General features: G+C 41.7%; 1 protein-coding gene and 1 long non-coding RNA gene across 18 annotated transcripts in view; both read right to left on the reverse strand.

The window, feature by feature from the left end:
* Positions 1 to 21719, reverse strand: part of NFIA (nuclear factor I A) — a 466574-nt gene that overhangs the window by 249342 nt on the left and 195513 nt on the right. The gene's annotated exons all lie outside the window — the stretch shown is intronic.
* Positions 3066 to 6436, reverse strand: LOC122466794. Its single transcript, XR_006292613.1, has 2 exons — positions 3730 to 6436; positions 3066 to 3531 (listed from the first exon to the last, which is right to left on the reverse strand). It is a non-coding gene; the product is annotated as an uncharacterized LOC122466794 (long non-coding RNA).

The following is a 21719-nucleotide window of genomic DNA, read 5'->3' on the forward strand; positions in this document are numbered from 1 at the left end:
ATATGCTTCTTGTTAAAGAAACTACTTAAAATGTAGAAACTAAAATTAAGCAAAAATAGCAGACAGTATGTTCAACTTCGAAATTTGCCTGTACTCAGCCAAGTATACCATAAACAGAAGGCAGAACTGAATATTTTTAACTTAGCAGCCCTTGGGTGATCAAAATTTGGGGCCAAAATAAACAATCTTTCTCTTCTCCCTGCAACAAAATATCTGACCAGGGTTTGGAGTCCCTTTTCATTTTTAAACTCGCATTTTAATTATTACTTGTTTGTTTTAGAATAGTGCCCAGAGGTCCCAAGCAGATTAGGACTCCATTGTGCTGAGCACTGTCTAAACGCATAGGAAGACACAGCCCCTTGCCCTGAGTGGGTGTAAGAAACAAAAGGAGGGAGAGGGAGAAAAAGCACAAGGGTAACAGTGAAAAGAGCATGTGATTATACGGTAGCTATGTGAATAATCTGCAGGTTTAAAATCTTATTTTTTAAGTATAAGTATATAGTAGATATTAATGAGGTCAGTAAACCCTGCTCACCACCTGCCTAGCCATTTATGGAGACAATTAACCATAGACATTGCTGTAGAAATGGGAATTAGGTAGCATGAAGTATCTGAAAGCAGACAACGTAGTGGCTTTATGGATTAGCTCAGGGAAGATGGTCCATGGAAGAAGGCAGTGAGATGCCTGCAGGAGAAGGGGACAAAGAGGCAATAAAGGCTGGGGGTGGAATCGTGGGGGAAGGAAAAGGGACACAATAGAATACAAATGCACATAAGTAGAGATGGGCTAAGTTGTGAATGGTTGTTAAAAGTTCAGACTAGAAGGCTGTATTGGATGCTGCGGAGAAGGGGGAGTCAGTGGACGCAGGGAAGGGATGATGTGGTCAGAACCCAGGCCAGGAAGACGATCTTAGTAGCAGTGTTTTGAGTCAACCTCAGAGGAAGGAGGGAGTCATCAGGAAGGTCAGAGGGGAGGAGGACGCAGACCAATGAGTTTACAGCATTTTAGCAGCAGGGACTAGAGAAAAATGTGGAATCCCAGAAAAGTTATAGAGAAAAAAGAGACAACATTTAGGAATAATTTGGATATGGAGGCTAGAGAGAGGCAGGAGTCAAAAATAACATCTGGTTATGGACGTGAGCAACTGAAAGAATAGTGGCGTTATCAATGGTGACAGAGAAGAACGGGGGAGGAGACAACATGCTCCGTTTTGGCCATGTTAAACTTATGCTGATGGCATGACATCTAGGAGGAGATGTCATAGAGAGAGGCTGAGTTGCAGGACTGGATAGTGGGAGACAGGTCAGGAATGGAGAGGTAGATTTGTAAGTTAAGGCAGCTGAAGCCACGTGACAAGATATGATCACCTAGACAAAGAGTACAGAGAAAAAGGAGGAGAACACCTAGGATAGAGTAATGTTAATTAAAATGTGATGCAAAAGGCATATATATATGATCCTCAGCAGCGAAACCTATAGCAAAGGCCACCTCCAACAGTGAACGACTTCTTTATTTATATAAGATCTGATCCAACTTCCAATGAAAAGACTCCAGCAGGAGCTGGATCAGTGCCTAAAATGTACTTTACAGAGAATAAGGCAGTCTCCTGCCTCACGGAGCTTACATTCAAGGGGTCAATCCTGCAAGCATCTGCACATGTGAATAACTTTATTCCTGGGAGTTCAATGGACAACACATAGACGAAGGAGACAGGAAAGGAAACAAATGAGATTTGAAGGTGGGAAAGCAACCATTTAAAAGTATCTCCTATAAGATTTCCAGCACAGTTTCTTTGATCTTTCATTAAAGTCCACTTATATGAGGAAACTGACTTTGTTGGCCACTTAAGATCAGTTTCACTGTATAAAGAATAACCATTCCTGCAAGCCCAATAAAGACTATTTATCCAACCCTCCCTCCCCCATTTCTGCCCTACCATGCTATTTAACTCTGATCACCTTTCACCATCTATGTTCAAGAAGACACAAGCCTATTCTCATTATTTTAGCATCAGCTAGGTGGAATCGTTCATAATTTGCAGGCACTGACCAGATTATCAGTTATATTACTTTAGTTTAGCATGTTTCCATGCACACTGTGTCAGCAGAAAGCATTTCTTACTATGGAAAGACAGTTGTATGTACAACAAACAAATAGCCTTTGACAGCCGGTTAATTACATCAGTTAGCTACTATCGCACATGCGTGAATGCATGTGCGTGAATGAAAACACTTTGGCATACAAAATGGAATAGATCAAGAAGTCGAGATGCCTGATCCTGCAACTATTCCACTTACGCAGTCCCCATTAAATGCAGCAGCAGTCTGTAGTTATTCCCACATGGATTCCAACAGAATTAAATGGGATACCAGGCAGTAGGAATTGCACTTGCCGACATTATCATTTGTAGGATCAAGCCCTACATAATGTCAGCTATCAGTTTCAGTCTTGGGATAGTTTCGTCTCAATGTAGAGGGGGTTAATACATTAGGAGCCTAATCCTGTACCCTGAAGTCAATGTGAGCTTTGCTGTTAACTTCAGTGGGTAAAGGGATCGAGTCCTAGTGCCCCTTATTTAGCAAGGCACTTAAATACAGCTTAACTTTAAGCACTTGCTTAAAGCATGTGATTTAAGGTAAGTGTGTGCTTAGTATTCTGCTGAATCACTGCCCATTTTATCCATTTTTCAGCACTCCACCCCAGTAGATGCAAGGGAGGCTATGCTTCATGGAGGTTACTTAGCCCTCTGGCCCTGTTCCGACCCCTCCTTCAGCCACCCCTACTGATTCCCCATGTGCTCCCTTTCAGGAGCCCCCAAAGTGCTGGGTTCCATCCCTGAGTGGGCCGACTGCAACAATTCCACTACCAGGGACTCCACCTGGGCAGCTGCAGATGTAGGAGCTCAACCTGCGCCATAATTAATACATGAAGCCCCTCATGCATCAAGAAGATATGACCAACCCACACCTCAACCCCTTGGCACTTACACAGGACAAGTCGCTAGGGAAGAGCCCTACACCATGCACTCTATGGCCTGATAGATCTTTTCCATCTCTAACTTTTATGATTCTATACCTCTTTAAAAGTGTTGATTTTCCCGTGCCCCATATGTAGCTACTTACACCTGCACAAAGTGTGTACAAAATGCCACCATTCTTTTCTGGTAGTATTTGAAGCCCACTTTCCATGTGCTTTGCAGTGTAAATGGCTATGCACAAAGTGCAAGGAAATGGTGACCTTTATTTTTTATCTCATAAACTTAAATTCTCTTCTTTCAGCTACCTGGCCTCATTATTCCCGCCAAGCTCTTAAAACACTCCATGACTATCCATAAAGAAAGAGGGGGAAAAATCATCTCCAAACACCATTTTCATTGCCAGTCACTAGCAGCACACGGAGCTAACCGCAGCCTTACTGCACTGACAGTTAAACGGCTTTTACGCTTCTATTTTCCACAAAGCTCTCACACAGTAATCCATTTAGTCATATTTTGACCAATAAAATGTATGAATAGCTAATCTAGTGGCTAACTTTAAAATGATACAAGAAAAGGAGTACTTGTGACACCTTAGAGACTAACCAATTTATTTGAGCATAAGCTTTTGTGAGCCACAGCTCGCTGTAGCTCACGAAAGCTTATGCTCAAATAAATTGGTTAGTCTCTAAGGTGCCACAAGTACTCCTTTTCTTTTTGCGAATACAGACTAACACGGCTGTTACTCTGAAACCTTTAAAATGATATGAGATCTTGCCTTGTAATTACTTCCTCGGCTAAACAGCAAATTCCTATCTAATTCTAATCTTTCTATGGGTGCTGGAAAAATTTGTCTCCAGCCATATAATGACCACCAACTCACTTGTTCCTTTGCATGACTGAGAAGGTGCCTTAACCCTGGTTTAGCATAAAGACTAAAATAATGCCAGACATTTGCTTAAAGAAAAGCTCCACCTATTTTGTTCAGCCCAGAAACCTTGCCGTTCAAAAGGTAAGGAGCACTTTTCTTTTTTTAACATGAATAAAAACTGTGTTGGAAAATAAAAGTTTTTAATTAAAATGGGCCTTTCTCAGCTTGAAGTGGGTAGAAGGCCTCTTGTTAAAACTATTACATCATCTTTTACCCTGGCAGCATGGAATCGTCATGAAAGACTGTGAGCAAGTGTGGTTTGGCTCTGGCACTGGTTTAGCAATCATAAAAAGAACTGTAATGTTTACAAATTAAGGGCACGATTGTACTTGAAGGCTCAGTTCTGCTTTGGGCGGGAAAGTGGAAACACCAAGACACATTCTCTCCAGGAGAGCACAATGCCAGGCCTCCTACAAGGAGCAGCCCCTATTTCTGCTTCTACTATGTTCCTGTAGAAGACACAGCATCCAGCAGATGGCAGAAACTCCACTCCTGCCCCTCCTTCATAGTACTATTACCCACCCACATCATCCCACAGGGGTTACCTTGGGGAGGCCTTAATCATTTGCTCCTACAGTCGCTTCCTACCTCCTGAAGCCTGAGTAATAGTACACAATTTTGGGATGCAACCCTGGACTCTCCCCATTTCCCTTTACATGGCAGTGTAATGAAGGCATTCAGTTGCAAAAGGAGTTTCATCAGGGTCTATGGGACCCTGATTGATCTCATCAGACTGCTTTCTGCTGTTTTCACACAGGACATTCTCTCCCTTGTACTGATTGGTTGTTCTCTCCAAATCCCTCCCTTCTTTCATCATTCCGAATAGCTAATCTCTTCCTAACTAAACCTCAACCTCAGGATTTAAATAATCCCCTAACCACCACCGCCTCCAAAAAATCAGGGTACTCACATTGCTGTCTGCTCATTCTGCATGTGCGTTACGCATCCTTCCCTTATCCTTTCTTGACTATTTATATTGTAAGATCTTCGGGGCGGGACTGTCTAGGTTTCCACTGCACCTACCACAATGGGGCCCCATTCTCAGTTGTCCCCTAAGCACTACAACAATAAACACGATAAATGATAATAATAATAAACTACACATAGGGCAGTGGGACCTTAAATTGTAAATTTGTTGGGGCAGGGACAGTCTTCAATTCTGTATTCCTACAGTGCCCTGACTGAACCCAGGAAAGCAGATGTCTTCCTATCCACCAAGATCTTGACAATGCCCTCCTGCCCCTGCAACGTCTTCAGTCCCCCAAGCCTTTCTGGGAACATTTGTTTAGCCTCATGCAATCAGGCTACGATCAGAAGGAGGCTTGGAAAGCAGATTGTGCTAAACAAGACTTAAAAAGTAAGCATCTAGTGCCGGATCCCACACAAAAGGTTCCTGGGTTTGACCTTCCACAGTCATCTTGGTCAGCTCTGAACCAAATTCAAACCAAACCTGGTAGATGCAGATATCTAATGCACAAATGGAAAATCAAGGGCTCCCCAGTGTGCAAATGTGGTTCCCCACAACAGACCTTCGAACATATCACTACCCACTGCCCAATTTATAAATATGAAGGTGGCATCACTGCAACACATTCTGCTACTCCTGATGGAGCCATTTGGCTCCACCAGCGTCAGGTGAAATTGTAGTTGCTGCTCTACACCAGCCGTACGCAAGGAGAAGGGGACTCTAGGCACTACTGTGATAAATACATAATCATCGTAACGAATAATCCCAGAAACAATTTTTAAGATCTCTTTCTTAGCAGAAAGACAAAGTGGTAGCTGCCTGCAACTTGGGGGGGGGGGGAGGGAGGTATGGGAGAGGGGCTAGGCATAAGCGAAGACAAATGTCAACAACCAATAAAAAATGTAAAATTTTCCCTTAGTTCCATTTAAAATCCTCTTCACAGAATGAGACCCTAGACCAAACGCAACTCTGCAATGTCCTGTATTTAATTATAATTTACTGATTAACTGCTAGCCAGCAGCATCTATCACAACTGGGATCAAATTTCACTGTTTCCATTGTTTCTATCTCTGGATAAGCAATAAGACACTCCCAACACTAACAAATCATTTATTTACTTTAAACAGCCTTGGAGTTTACAATTTAGAGGCAGCCAAAATCCACCACATAGACCTACAGAGGGAAGCCGGAGTCCCTGAAAAATCTGTCAGGTTGAGCTAGAACACAGCCAGAAGCAAACACAAGAAAAAAACAGTATAAAAAGCAGTGGATTATATCCCTTCAGCAATCCTAATAAAGAAAGAGAGAGACAGAAAAAGCATAAACCACAGATTATGTCTGTTGGCTGTTTCGTTGATAAGCTCTGTTACAAGCACAATGCTAATGAGTATAAGGGACATCCTCTGGGTTGGGTGGCTGCTTGACCAGATTTTGTCGGCATGTGGCTGATTTCCTAACACACTGCCAAACCAGTGGCATCATTCACTGTTAGAGCTTTTTCCTTCATCTCTTCTCCTCTCCACTTGGCTGTCCAAGGCAGTCAATATTTCACTGAACCTGCATGAGTCAGCATTAACTGAAGGAAAGTACTGAAGAGAGAAAAAAAATGCAGTCACTTAAACTTTCCCTCACAAGTATTTCAGGGTCATCTTATAATGTGTGCGTGCAAGTCTCAGAGTGGGGGTGAGTTCCACAGTAACTCTTTTCTTATCTAGATCAACATCATATGATTATTTTTGTAATCGCTCCTGAAATCCATGGAGCTTCTGTGTTTGGCTCCTGGTGTTAATTTACTTCTCACTAAAAGTCTTACTGCCCCCCTTTATGCTCTCCAGACTCTTTATTAACCCTACTATTGATTGCATTCCCAGGGCATCTACTGGGTTGCGTATAATTTGTCTAATTAAATGTAAAGAAGAGAGGTTTGGTGGAGCACCATTTCATCATTTCCCCTCTACTTCATGCTGTGGACTTTAATGAGGACCTAAAACACCATCTTAACTTGGCTTTAGTTTCAGCCCAGATGAGCTTTCCTTGTTAAGACAGTCTTCACTTGTCAGGAAAAATAGCTTTATTAAGGTCATGGAATGCAGAGAGTTTGATTAAAGCTAATCAAGAAAGAAAGCCAGATTGTGAATCAAGCTTTCGTACAACATGTTTAACATAACTTAACCTAGCCTACCCTATCTGTTAAACACAGATATAAATAAGATTAAGATACCAAAAAGAATGCATGGACAACACAGGCATATACAGTAACTTGTATACTGCAATGTATCCCTTTAATTCAACTGAAGCCACACTTTATATAAACAAGCAAACTTTTCAGTCCTTTTATGATTATTTCTTTTAACTAGCATTTTAAACTTTGGAAGATAAGATGTGCCTTGAGTTTGTTCAGACCAGCCTGTCTGTATGTCTGAAAATATGTAAGTGGTAATCACTGTTACAGAATGCACATATCATTGATTTGTTAATATGAAGGGTTTTTTAAATCTAAATAAAAATGGATTACTGTGTATAACATGTTTCTGACTGATTTAATATCAAGCGGGTGGTGTTCACACCACTTCACAATGCCCTTCTGACGTTTTTTAATACAGTTTTAGAAAGGTGGGGAAGATTTACAAAAAGCGTAGCAACATTTTTAAATCTGAAGACATTTCTCATCAAACAGGAGATAATCACTCTGTCTCCTTATCATTTTCATCTGTTGCATTTACTTTGGGTACAAGCACCACTGTAACTGAGGTTTCAGGGCCAATTTTTCCCTCAGACATCTCATATAAATGTAAAGTAATATAGTGTTTCCTTCTTTCTTTCAGTTTCTATTCTGCCCGCTATTTCCTATTTACGCACTGATTTGTCCAAACAAAAATACAGATTTCAATGTATGCCGTTGCTAGAAATGAAAAGCTATTAAGTTAATATTATAATGGTAGAGTTATAATATATCTGTGCAGCACATGTAGTTTTATCATTTTGTGATGTCAAGAAATATGAATAATGTTATTTGATTGGATCATTTGGAAAAGCTGGGAAAAGTATAAACAACAGCTGCATGTCGAGAAGGCTGCTCTGTTGGGCCCCGATTCAGCAGTCTACCGCTAGCCAGCAAAGCACTTCCGCAAGTGCATAAATCCCAGTGACTTCAAAGAGTGCATGTAATTAAGTACTTTGCAAAACAGAGATGTATTTAAGCACATGCTTAGATGCTTAACTGAACTGGGACCTAAAGGCCTGTGACTGTGGGAGTTGGGGGCACTCAGCAACTTGCAAGATTGAACCCTTGAGCAGGGATGGGGAAGAGGAAGAGGCCACTGGAGCACTAAATCTGCACTGCTATGCCAGTGCAATCCTCTAGAATAGATGAATGGAAGTTAGCAGTGGCTGACTCAGCTGGAGGTGGGTCTTCAGCAGCCGAAAGATGGCTTGCTACTTTTTACTAATTGAACTGGAGGTAATGGAACACAGGAGCTATAGGGAAACAAGAGAGTTATACACACTGAGGTTTAAACAATCTGGTTTCAGCTGTGGGAACAGACTAGCTCTAACATAAAAAGCCAGGATCCTTTTCTTCACTATGGTTTCCTGTGTTAATTGTTTAATATAAAATTGTACAAATGAACTCTGCTAACTTTTTAATTACTACTTGTAAGTCACAGGGTCACTCTAACTGAAATGTCGGCAGCCTTTTTAAGGACTCAGGCAATAAACAGCAAGGTAACAGTTTGCAAAAGCACATGAGAATTTAAAAGGTTTCTGAGAGAAAGAGAGAGAGAGAGAGAGAGAAGAAACCGAGCATTACGGACAAGGCTTTTTAAGGATAATTTTCTCCAAAGAAGTTCAGGAACTCCAAACATATACAGGGGATATCCTGCTCAAGACAAGGCTTAAAAAAAAATCAAACACAGCCTAAACAAAAAAATTCAACTGCTCCCCAGCTCCAGCTCTGCTGCTCAGTGAAAGATAGACAGGAAATTAACAGCAGTGGCAAGGAGGTTCCTGCCAAGAGTGAATTCTGAAACAAAAGACCCTCTATTGTGTAAAAGAATCTGACATCTATACCCTTAGCTATATTCTAAACTCCTGGAGCCCTTTTATATGATCTATGAATTGTTAGATCTTTCCACATTTAAAATACCCTATTTCCCACCCCCCGGGAAAAAAAAAGAAACTGATCTGCAATTAGATCAGTTTTAACAACAGCAACATTATACTGTTAAATCTCTTACTGCTCCCATTTTATCACACTATTGGCCTGTCTACACGGTGGGGTAATGTGCTCTACAAGAGTGTGATTTCTAAAGCACACTAATGGGTTGCGCATTAATTGGCCCATGTAGACCCCACTGTTGCACTTGAACGTAGTGCTGTTTGAAACACTACTATGTTAAAGCGCACTAGGGAGCCTTTAGTGCACAACAGCAGGGTCTACCATGGACCAATTAATGCACACACCTTAGTGTGCTTTAGAAAACATCCATCCCTGAAGAACGCATTACCCCGCTGTGTAGACAAGTCCTAAGTTACTAGCCCTGCCTGCCTTTAGTGAAGTAAATGGGATTTTTGCCTTCGCTTCAATGAATGCAGGAACAGGACCAGACCAAACAAATGGTTTAGGGTACCCAATCTTATTCATTACCAGCTTGGTTTTACCAAGAAACCATCCATTAGAAAATGGATATTTGTGTATTTCACATAATACACTGTAATTATCATGGTACTAAGACTACCCATCAGTGTCAATTAATTATATTTAACAAGGAAGGAATACAGAGTTACAGTCCCACACAAAATTATGTTCTTCAGCTATTTAAATAAGTGCAAGTAAAGAGAAGGAAAAGAACGAGTCGCTAAAGTATCAGCTGCGTAAGTTTGTTGGGAACATTCCAAAATCCTACATCTGCTTGGCAACAGCTCAGAAAGAGATATGGTTACTCTTTTACCAGTAACAGAGCTTTCCCAGGGTACAATATATGAAAAACAGCTTATTCTATAGCAGAAAAGGGCCAAGCAGATCTGCACAAATATATACTATTCCCTTGCTCTGCAATAAAAATCACTGTCACGTCACCGGACCCAGTTCGACAGCCATGCAGCAGCATCGCATCATGCGCTTAAACACACACGTGATCCACCTAAGGTTTTTTGCAACATAAACAACTTGAGGATTTGGAGATAAAATACTGAAGTTTGTGGTCCCAGAGTGGAGGGGGACATGAGGCTGATGTAACACTGTGTATTGAAGAAAGGCGTCAGCTATGTTTAAAATGGAGTTCTGCTATAAACATTAGGAGGCCTCTTCTCCCTTCTGCGCACATGCATGATTCCTATTTGCCATTGGCGGGAGATAAATGTTAAGTATCACCAGCAGAATAGAGCCCCTGGGCCTGATGCTAATCTACACTAAGGCCCCTCTACATTATTCTGTCAGTGTGAAAGTGACTTAAAGTGGGTATAATTATTTAAGGCACCTTTACACTTTCAGAGAGGCATAAAGGGTCATAGCGTAACTGAGAACTAGGCCCTCTCAATTCTGTCGGGGGAAATACAACATCTCTCCATCAATGAACAAAGTAATTACCACATTTGTTCACCACAAACAACAGATCTAAAGACACTGTTTTTAATTATACCATTAATTGATCTTTTTTTCGGCTGCTAATTAGAGAGATAACATCAGGGTTACTTTCCAAGCATTAGAAGACTTTTGCTTGCGTGGAGATACTTCTGCTGTGGAAAACAGAGGGATTTAGCAGAGAGAGCAATCACTTTAGAAAAAGAAATGGTTTTACCACAGTTGGGTGCATTTTTATATTTTAATTAATCTTGTTTTAGTAAAAAAAAAACCTTCATGTGATCTATTTTGTGATTAGAGTTTAGGGCTGGAGTTAGAAAAATTCAGTGCCACTGTCAGGGGTAAGGGAGCAAGCGAAAAAGAAATAAAAACAACAACATGAAGCTTACAGAACTTTAAGAGAAACTGAATTCATGCCTGGCACTCTACTTAAAGCTTGTGATAAAGGGATCTGCAAGATGTCTTTCCGTCACAGGTAGGGCTGTGAAGCTAGTCCAGATAAAACGGTTTGCATTTTTTTAACACGGTGGTTTTCAACCTTTTTTCATTTGCAGACCCCTTAAAATTTTCAAATGGAGGTACGGACCCCTACGGACCCCCTTAGGTTGATAACCACTGGCTTAGCAGAAACAAACCCTTCTAAAGGCCAATCCTACTGTCTTTACACAGGCAAAACTCCCGCTGGCTTCAACTGGAGCTTTGTAACTCAAGGACTGTATGACTGGGCACTCAAATAATATACAAGGGACTAGGAGGCCAGTTCCCCAGGTGGTGTAAATCAGCGCAGCTTCACTAAAGTCAAGGATCTTTACAGTAAGATCAGATGAACACAAGCCTAGATGTCGTTTTACAACTAGGTAAAAGTTCTTGTAGCTGCAGGATACTCTGCTGGCATTGCCTAGTGTGACCCATTTCTCAAATGATTACAGCTTGAGTCAGAAACCTGTTAAGACCCAATTAACAAAAAGGTTATGCATCAGTGATGCATGTTTTGTCCGGAACTTTAATTCCACTGTTTCTCCAAGTAAATTCTCTCTCTTTATTTTCTAGTCATTAAGTCTCCCCCCTTGGGTGCCAGTGGTAGCTTTTCTATTGTGTTTTGAAAGAGTCTGCAGGCCAAAAAGTCAAAAGTAAAAGGGTGTTGTTACTAGTTGCTACTTCACGATGGGGAGAAGAAGAAAAACTCCAAAAAAAAAAAAACCTTGCTGCTTTTGAAATACAGAACAAGTATCAACTAGGGAAGCATTTGGGAACCCTGATTGAGGAGGGTGAGCTGGCTGGTTTCTGGGAGGCTGCTCTGCTGTAACAGCCATGTTCTCACCAGTGCAAGACATCCTTATTCAGCCAGGTCTCTGCTGACAATAGGAGGCAGTGAGGGTGATTGTATTTGGCAGATGGGTGCTGCTGTTGGAGCTTTTGCAGTGGTGGGCATTTGGCTGCCCAAGTGGGTAGCCTGTTGTTTACTGTTTATGGATTTGTCAGTTTTAATTCTTGTGACACGTCCAGATGCTCTAGTATCCAGAGTCCTAAGTGTTTAGGAGATAAATAATAAAATCCATTTTTTTTAAAGGCTGCTGCCTTTCAAAAGATATCGAGAAAGAGAGAGAGAGAGAAACCTCAATTGTGCAAAAATAAATTCAAACATTTGACAGTAAATCAGTACCTATCAATAGATACATATTTCGTGGTTACAAGGAGCGCCCTCACTATTTCCTTCTGGAATTGTAGCTACTTACTACTTCACAGAGGTACTTAAGTCCGTTACTGTATCCTGTGCTATGACTGGTCAGAAGTGTTTCACCATTCCATAACGATACTGGAGTGTCCTCTCCTTCCCTAAAGATAGGCTCAACAATGTCCTCTGTGAACTGTGAAGATGTGGAAACGACACATTTAACTCCTGCACAAAGTCCAAGTAAACAGGCCTTGCACAGGGGAGCTACATGCGTTGGGGGAACTGAATGGGGCCACGGGGTGTAGCACATTTGTCCATCCAGGCCATGGCACCTATATGGGATTAGTGTTCAGTGGCACTAACCAGTTTGTATATCATGGCCACACTGTAGCCATTCCCCAATATACCATCTCCATGCATGCTCCTGAAAAGTGGACCCTCTTTTTCTGATTTGACTCTTTGCAGACTGCCCCACCTCCCAGCTCTGTAGAGCTAAACCAGTTCCACATCTGTGAAGGGTGGAAAAGAATTTCACCCCAATAGGAATTAATTTATGATGTGGACATTTGGGGCCATATTATGCCCCAGAGACACATTTCACAGTTCCTGTTTATGTCCATGGGAATCAGGGGCATGCATATTTGGTGGCAGATTTTGGTTCCTTCCTTTCTCTTTTCACTCTGAGTCTTTTAAGGTTATTGAATTCTGCTCTTTAACAAGGTTACATGTACATCAGACACTGAAGATGTTCACCAGGCATAGACATTTAGCAATTCCTTTCACTTGGTTATGTACTTTTCATTTTCGTTGTACTGTTGCAACTGTATTCTTCTTTTCCTATCCACTGCATAGTCCACTTCTTACTGAATCCATTCCTTCTTATTATGTGTAATGCTCCCCTAGGTCGTTCCACTGTGTTTCAGAAAGTTTTCCACAGCCCCCTAAGTGTTTCCACATGACACCATATTCTACAGGTAACTTGAGTTAATGCCATTCCTTAAGCAAAACTCCCTGTAAAATTTTCCACTATCTCAGCAGTACTCTATGTGCTGTCATTAAAGCAAAACCCATATATATCTGAGCAGGATTCATGAGGATGTCAGACTGTTTGGCAAGTCCCAATTATGTTTTATATTTTGTTAAACTTCTTCACACAGGTTTCTTGCCTGCCCATTTACCATAGTGTTTTCACAACCAGAAATATACTTTTATGGAAAATAAACAGTGACAGCTTACAATACACCACAGGACAGGAGTAGTGTGTTTAACTCCATTCTTGTTCATGCTGTCTTCTTACTTTGTTTTGGAACGGTAGCTGTTGAGTTTTGCCATTGATTTCAATGAAAGCAGGAGTGAACCCTAAATTACAAACATCTGGTCAATGTACCAGCTATGAAAAAAATTTCAGTCCTGCTATCAGCAAAATGGTGGTGACGCTTCGTGCTCCTATGAAAAACTGTTTCAGTGCCTCAGCCCTGCATATGTACTACTGCACAATTACACAGCGGGTCTTTCTCTCTTTATCAATTGAGTATTCAATCTACACCCCAAATTCCAGCAACAAAACTGCAGAACGCGCATGGAGGAATTTCTTCTAACCTCTAAATATGATTGTATCATTAAAAGCTACATGAATGGCATGCAGATTTGTGCTCCAATAGTTGCGTAGTGCTGATGGAGACTATTTCAGGCAGAGCTAGAATGTGTATTTTTGATGTGACAGAACATTTTTTTTTTTGGGGGGGGGGGGGGGACTTGTATTTTGTAAAAAGAGGACCATTATTACAGTGAATATAAAACATCTGGCTGGATTCTCCCCTCTCAGATAGCGGATCAAAGATGGCACCACAGACAAATTATGTCACAACTATTCTGGTTTCAAAGAAATTCCTTTAAAAAGACCGTATAGATTCAAATATGGCAACTGTATGTTGGTTGGTCCTCCCTGCTTTGGAACACTACAAGCAATCAGACAAAAGCCAAATGCTGAACTGTAGTATTTTGTCTAGCATGCCCAATTGGCTGAAAGGGCTGTTTTGCCACTGGTTTAATTAATAAGCGATTTTATGATTGGTTAACTTTTTACCTTTTGCACTTCTATCTAGGAATAATGGTCAACTTTACACTAAACTGACATTGTTAGCCATTCCATTAGCTAGAATAAATAGCAAACTTTTAAAATAAAGAAGCTCACATGCACATTTTTGTTTAACTAAAAGATTTTCAAAATCCATATATATTTTAGAACTACAGAATTTTAAAAGTATCTATTACTACCAGACTTATCTTCAGGATTCCCCTGTTCCATAAAAAAGCAAAACAGTTTCCCTGCCCATTATCAAATTGCTTTTTAAAAAGCTGCTAAATGCTCTGCTCTGATTCAGAGGGTTTACACATCCAAATGCACCCCTACACAGTTTTAATTCTCTTATTTCCCTGATCTATATTCCTGCTTTCCAGATAGACCATCCGCTTTACACCAATGCCAGCAACAGCTTGTGTATTTTTGTTTAAAACAAAGATGATGGATTAAATAGCATATGCAATGTGAGCAAAGAGGTTAAGGATAATACTCTTCAACTGAAATGCACTGCTAAGCAAGTCTGAGACATGTCTGTAGTTTAAAAAGTTGAAAAAATACAAATAAAGATGGAATTCTAGAATTCGCAGCCATTAGGGAAAGCATTTATTTATCTGCCATGAGAATCCTCTCCAGCTAGAAAGGGTTAAAATTGTGCAAAGATATGATCATTCTCCAAATTATACAGACTAACTAACAATTATGTCATTTCACTCAAACATTCATTCACCCATCATGTGCCCAGATTAAACAGTAACACTTTGTTTTAAACATTCTGCTGAAATTAGCAAACCAGCATTTCCTTCACCTATATTTAAGCATTCGGCGCTGCTGAATGTAGCCTCATTTGAACTCAAATGAGTTCAACCAAGAGTTTGCCACTTTTATATAAAACAGAATCAAATGAACAGATATCAGGAATTTCCTTTTTGTACAGTGCTTATTTTTGTATGGTTATTAGACTTTGGCTGGCAGCATTGTCTATGTACAGAGATATTTACAGAGGTATTTAGATTCTGGGATTTAAAAGCAACGAATTACGAATTAGAGAGGGGGGCAGAGAGAGATGGAATTTATTTTATATGCTTGCTTATTTATACTAGGAAAAAAATGACAAAAAGGCTATTTTGAAGACAACATATAAAAAGAATCATGTATAAAATAAAGCTGTAATGTGGTCACACTAATTTGGAAATATAATATAATCTAATGGGATCTCCATCATGAATAGCAGAATACAAATTTTGGGCTAGTAACCAGTTAGTGGTTGTCTTCTTTAAAAACAGCAACTAGGGACATAGGCTGCCTTCTTTCTTTTTTTAATACTACATGCCCCTTGGAAACAGAATATCAACCTATCAGAGAGACACAAATGAAACAAAAAATATAAGCTCAGACATGCAGTGTGCATTGGCATAAACAAATTCTGCTGTTACTGTGCAGATTTTCCAGCTCACACAGCAATGGGAACACGTAAGATTAGAATTTGGGCCACTGAGATGCATCACAACCAGATAAGGTGGAGAAGTTTCATGATACCCATGTCTGGCATCAGTGTTAAAATCTGTAGTGCTAGCAACACTTCCAAGACGCCAGTTTGCTGCCATCCATTTCATATGACAGGATAGAATATAAGGCAGATTGTGTATCTAATGAGCTACACATACTGTAGATCCAAGGCAAACTCTGGAATACATGTGGAGTTGTCTAAAACTCTAAAATATGGCCCTTATGGTGTCTTGACTGCCAAAACCACAATTAATTCAATCTTACTGCCACTAATCTCCTTGTATATTACATATGGTTGACATTCTTCTTTAACTCTAGTATTTTTTGCATATGTGCGTACAAAAGTGCAGTGAGAGAGTACATGAACAGGCAGACAAACAAATAATAAGTTTTAATACAAAATGTCCCCATTAGTCACTAGAAAACCTACAACATTTAACAGAAGCAAGTAGAGTGTAGATAAACATTAGGACCCATGAACAGACAATAGCAGAACCTGGTCTATTCTGCATGCAGCATATTACATGCACTGTTATGTAAGAATGAAACAGATGGGCCTTTCTAATGCTATTTTCATACATTAAACTTAAAATTTAAAAAGCAAGACTTAATTTTAATTGATTCCTTTGTTCATTTGGCAGAGAAGTTCCTTTGCCATACTTTAGACTTTCATTCTAGATACTTTAACTTCTGTTGTATTTTTAGTAATTTTCCATATATATAAGAACATAGGAACTAAAGAATGGCCATACGGGGTCAGACCAATGGTCCATCTAGCCCAGTATCTTGTATTCCGACAGTGCCAGATGCTTTAGAGGGGATGAACAAAACCAGGCAATTTATCGAGTAATCCACCACATCATCCAGTCCCTGCATCAGGCACTTAGACAGTTCGCAATGCCCAGAGCAGGAGGTTGCATCCCAGACCATCTTGGTTAATAGACATTGATGGACCCATCCTCCATTAACTTATCTAATTCTTTTTGAACCTAGTTATGCTTTTGGCCCTCACAACATCCTCTGGCAACAAGTTCCATAGGTTGACTGTGCATTGTCTGACAAAGCACTTCCTTATGTTTGTTTTAAATTTGCTGCCTATTAATTTCATCGGGTGACCCGGCTTCTTGCATTATGCGAAGGGGTCAGTAACTCTTCCTTATTCACTGTCTCCATATGTCATACATATAAAGGGAAGGGTAAACACCTTTAAATCCCTCCTGGCCAGAGGAAAAACCCTTTCACCTGTAAAGGGTTAAGAAGCTAAGACAACCTCGCTGGCACCTGACCAAAATGACCAATGAGGAGACAAGATACTTTCAAAGCTGGGTGGGGGGGGAACAAAGGGTCCTCTCTGTCTGTGTTGTCTTTTGCTGGGACCAGAGCAGGAATGCAGGTCAGAACTCCTGTAAAGAGTTTATAAGCAGTCTAGTTAGATTCTGTTTTGTTTAAATGGCTGATAAAATAAGCTGTGCTGAATGGAATGGATATTCCTGTTTTTGTGTCTTTTTGTAACTTAAGGTTTTGCCTGGAGGGATTCTCTATGTTTTGAATCTGATTACCCTGTAAGGTATTTACCATCCTGATTTTACAGAGGTGATTCTTTTACTTTTTCTTTCATTAAAATTCTTCTTTTAAGAACCTGATTGCTTTTTCATTGTTCTTAAGATCCAAGGGTTTGGGTCTGTGTTCACCAATGCAAACTGGTGAGAATTTTTATCAAGCCTTCCCCAGGAAAGGGGGTGTAGGGCTTGGGGGGATTTTGGGGGGAAAGACATTTCCAAGTGGGCTCTTTCCCTGTTATTTTTGTTAGACGCTTGGTGGTGGCAGCAATAAGGTCCAGGGACAAAAAGTAAAACAGTTTGTACCTTGGGGAAGTTTAACCTAAACTGGTAAAAATAAGCTTAGGGGGGTTTTCCTGCAGGTCCCCACATCTGTACCCTAGAGTTCAGAGTGGGGAAGGAACCTTGACATGGTGGTAAAGCTGGGATTAACTTGAAATCATTTTGAGATCACTTTGAGATTTTTTGAACCAGAAGCACAGATTTTAAAAAAGGACATTTTTTTTTCCTTTGGGCTGCTGGAAAGCAGGCTATAAGCTGAAAGTAGTTAGAGGGTTTTTTTGCCTCTGCTTGGGGGCCAGAGCAGAGACAAAAGGGAATTGTCTTTTGTGAGCTGGATTTTTGTCTACCTAAAGGCAGGGTAATTAACCTCCTGCAGGGAAATTCACAACTCTTCACAGACCTGAAAAAGTGGGTTGTTGTTTTTGTTTTTTTTTACCTAAGAGCAACTAGAGGGGTTTTTTGTCTATTTGCTTGGAGACAAAGGTATTAGTTTTTTGTTGTTGTTTTTCAGGATTTTTCTGTAGGCTGACAATCACTATCAGAGAACATCGGTATCCGGTTACAGCACAACCTATTTTTTTTTTGACAAGCCAAGTTTTTTTTTGTTTGTTTGTTTTATTTCTAACTCTCGGGTGTAAAGTTAGTTAAAAACAGAGAGGCAAACATGACAGAACCCAAGGCAGAAACAGCCAAAGAGGCTGCCCACAGGAGAGAACCGGAGGCAGCAAGAGAGTCAGAAAAAACCAAGAGGCTGCCCACAGGACAGCTATGGAGGCAGCGAAAGAGGCAGAAAAAACCAAGAGGCTGCCCACAAATGAGCTATAGAGGCAGAAAAACACCAAGAGGCTGCTCACAGGAGAGCTATGGAGGCAGAGGAAAAAGAAATGGAGGCAAGGGAAAAAGAAATGGAGGAGAGAGAAAAAGAGAGGAAGCATGAACTGGAGTGGGAGAAGGTAAGGGCTCAGCGGAATCTACTGGATAACCCTAACCATCCTTCCCCAACAATCCACAAATGGGAGCGACTATGTCCACAGTATGATGAATCCAGTGATATTGCTGAATATTGTCTCACCTTTGAGAGACTGTGCACTCTCCATAAAATTCCTGAAGCTCACAAGATGACCACATTGGTCGCAAAATTGACTGGAAGAGCTCTGGACATATTCAATAAGATGCCTATTGATGAGGCTTCTGATGATAATAAGTTCAAGGATTTGGTTTCAAAGCAATTTCAAATTACATCTGAAACGTACAGAGTAAAATTTTGAACCCTTAAGAGAGGGCCTGGGCTAAGTAATGTGGCTTATCTAAACCAGATGAAGAATCTGTTAGAAAAATGGGTCCAAGGAAGGGGTGTCACTAGCTTTGACGGAATCTGTGATTTGATAGCTCAGGAGCAATTCCTGAATATGTCCAAGGAGGAAATAAAACAGTGTTTATGGGATAAGAAAATGGACTCAGCAGAAAGTCTTGCTTCTTATGCTGATCGATATGAGCAGTCCCAGACCTCCAGAGAGGCGGGGCAAGCCGGAACAAAACAGGTGGAGGGAGGAGAGAGGAACAACCCTGGTCACAGTTGGAGCACATACCAGAAGGGACACCCTCAGACCACACCCTACTACCGGGGGCAGCTCAAGGCCCCAACTACACACCAAGGAATACTCGAGACACCTTATTGTCCTGACACACCGTTCTCCAGCAACCCACCTCGCCTCAGTGACCCATCAGTTGGACAATGTTTTAAATGTAACGAGCCGGGGCATGTGAAGGCCAACTGCCCCAAGAACCCCAACATATTACAGTTCATTGCACCGGAATCACACCAGAGGTCCTCAAGCCCAGATACCTCCCAGATACCTTCAGAGCGGAGGGAAACTGTGAGTGTGGGCAGGAAGAAGGTCACCGCCAGGAAGGACACCGGAGCACAAGTGTCGGCTATCCATGCTTCCTTAGTGGACCCCAATTTAATCGACCCAGAGATCCAAAACACAATTCAACCCTTCAAGTCAAACTCTTTCAATTTGCCTATAGCCAAGTTGCCTGTCCAGTACAAGGGCTGGTCCGGAACGTGGACTTTTGCAGTCTATGATGATTATCCCATCCCCATGCTGTTGAGGGAAGACTTGGCCAATCATGTGAAGAAACCAAGAGGGTGGGAATGGTCACCCGCAGCCAGGCTAAGCAAGCCGTCACGCCTAGCTCTGTTCTGGAAACTTCTACCAGGACCCGGTCAGAGGTGATGGACCCGGATCCCATGCCAACGTCTGCAACAGCAGTACTGGATCCAGTCCCAGAGACCCAGACAGAGCCAGTCCCAGGACCGGAACCGGCAGAACAACCAGCACCAGACCCACTGCCGGCACTGAATCCAGTACTTGCAACCCCAAAACCAGAGGGCCCCACCGAACCCGAACTGGCAGCAGCCGATAACCCTACACAAGAGGCTCAGCCGGAGCCTGAAACACAACATAGTGCACCAGTGGAGAGTGGTTCACAGTCAATGGAAACAGCCCCATCCCCTACATCGCTTCCAGAGGGACCAAGCCTAGGTCCACAATCCAATGAGGAATGTCTCCAGCATCAAAGGAACAGTTCCAGACTGAACAGGAAGCAGATGAAAGCCTTCAGAGAGTTTGGACAGTGGCATAGAGCAACCCACCGCCTCTCAGCTCTTCTAATCAATCCAGGTTTGTTGTAGAAAGAGGACTTTTATACAAGGAAACTCTTTCTGGTGGACACCAGGAAGACTGGCATCCTCAGAGACAGTTGGTAATTCCAACTAAGTACCAGGTCAAGCTCTTGAGCTTAGCCCACGATCATCCTAGTGGCCATGCTGGGGTGAACAGGACAAAAGACCATTTGGGGAGGTCATTCCACTGGGAGGGAATGGGCAAGGATGTTTCTACCTATGTCCGGTCTTGTGAGGTATGCCAAAAAGAATGGGAAAACCCAAGACCAGGTCAAAGCCCCTCTCCAGCCACTCCCCATCACTGAAGTTCCATTTCAGAGAGTAGCTGTGGATATTCTGGGTCCTTTTCTGAAAAAGACACCCAGAGGAAAGCAGTACATACTGACTTTCATGGATTTTGCCATCTGATGGCTGGAAGCAGTAGCTCTAAGCAACACCAGGGCTAAAAGTGTGTGTCAGGCACTAACAGACATTTTTGCCAGGGTAGGTTGGCCCTCCAACATCCTCACAGATGCAGGAACTAATTTCCTGGCAGGAACTATGGAAAGCCTTTGGGAAGCTCATGGGGTGAATCACTTGGTTGCCACCCCTTACCATCATCAAACAAATAGCCTGGTGGAGAAATTTAATGGGACTTTGGGGGCCATGATACTTAAATTCGTAAATGAGCACTCCAATGATTGGGACCTAGTGTTGCAGCAGTTGCTCTTTGCCTACAGAGCTGTACCACATCCCAGTTTAGGGTTTTCACCATTTGAACTTGTATATGGCCGCGAGGTTAAGGGGCCATTACAGCTGGTGAAGCAGCAATGAGAGGGGTTTACACCTTCCCCAGGAACTAAAATTCTGGACTTTGTAACCAACCTACAAAACACCCTGCGAACCTCTTTACTCCTTGCTAAAAAAAACCTAAAGGATGCTCAAAAAGAGCAAAAAGCCTGGTATGATAAACATGCCAGAGAGCGTTCCTTCAAAGTAGGGGACCAGGTCATGGTCTTAAAGGCACTCCCAGGCCCATAAAATGGAAGCCTCGTGGGAAGGGCCATTCACGGTCCCGGAGTACCTGGGAGCTGTTAATTATCTCATAGCATTCCCCGCCTCCAACCAAAAGCATAAGATGTACCATATTAATTCTCTAAAGCCCTTTTATTCCAGAAAATTAAAGGTTTGTCAGTTTACAGCCCATGGAGGAGATGACACTGAGTGGCCTGAAGGTGTCTACTACAAAGGGAAAAGTGCTGGTGGCGTGGAAGAGGTGAACCTCTCCATGACCTTGGGGTATGCAGCGACAGCAGATCAAGGAGCTGTGCACTAGCTACGCGCCGACGTTCTCAGCCACCCCAGGACTGACTGAACGGGCATACCACTCCATTGACACAGGTAATACTCACCCAATTAAAGTCCAACCTTACCGGGTGTCTCCTCAAGCTAAAACTGCTATAGAACTGGAGATCCAGGATATGCTACAGAT

Source organism: Chelonia mydas, chromosome 8 (assembly GCF_015237465.2).
Source record: "Chelonia mydas isolate rCheMyd1 chromosome 8, rCheMyd1.pri.v2, whole genome shotgun sequence".
Classification (NCBI taxonomy): Eukaryota; Metazoa; Chordata; order Testudines; family Cheloniidae; genus Chelonia; species Chelonia mydas.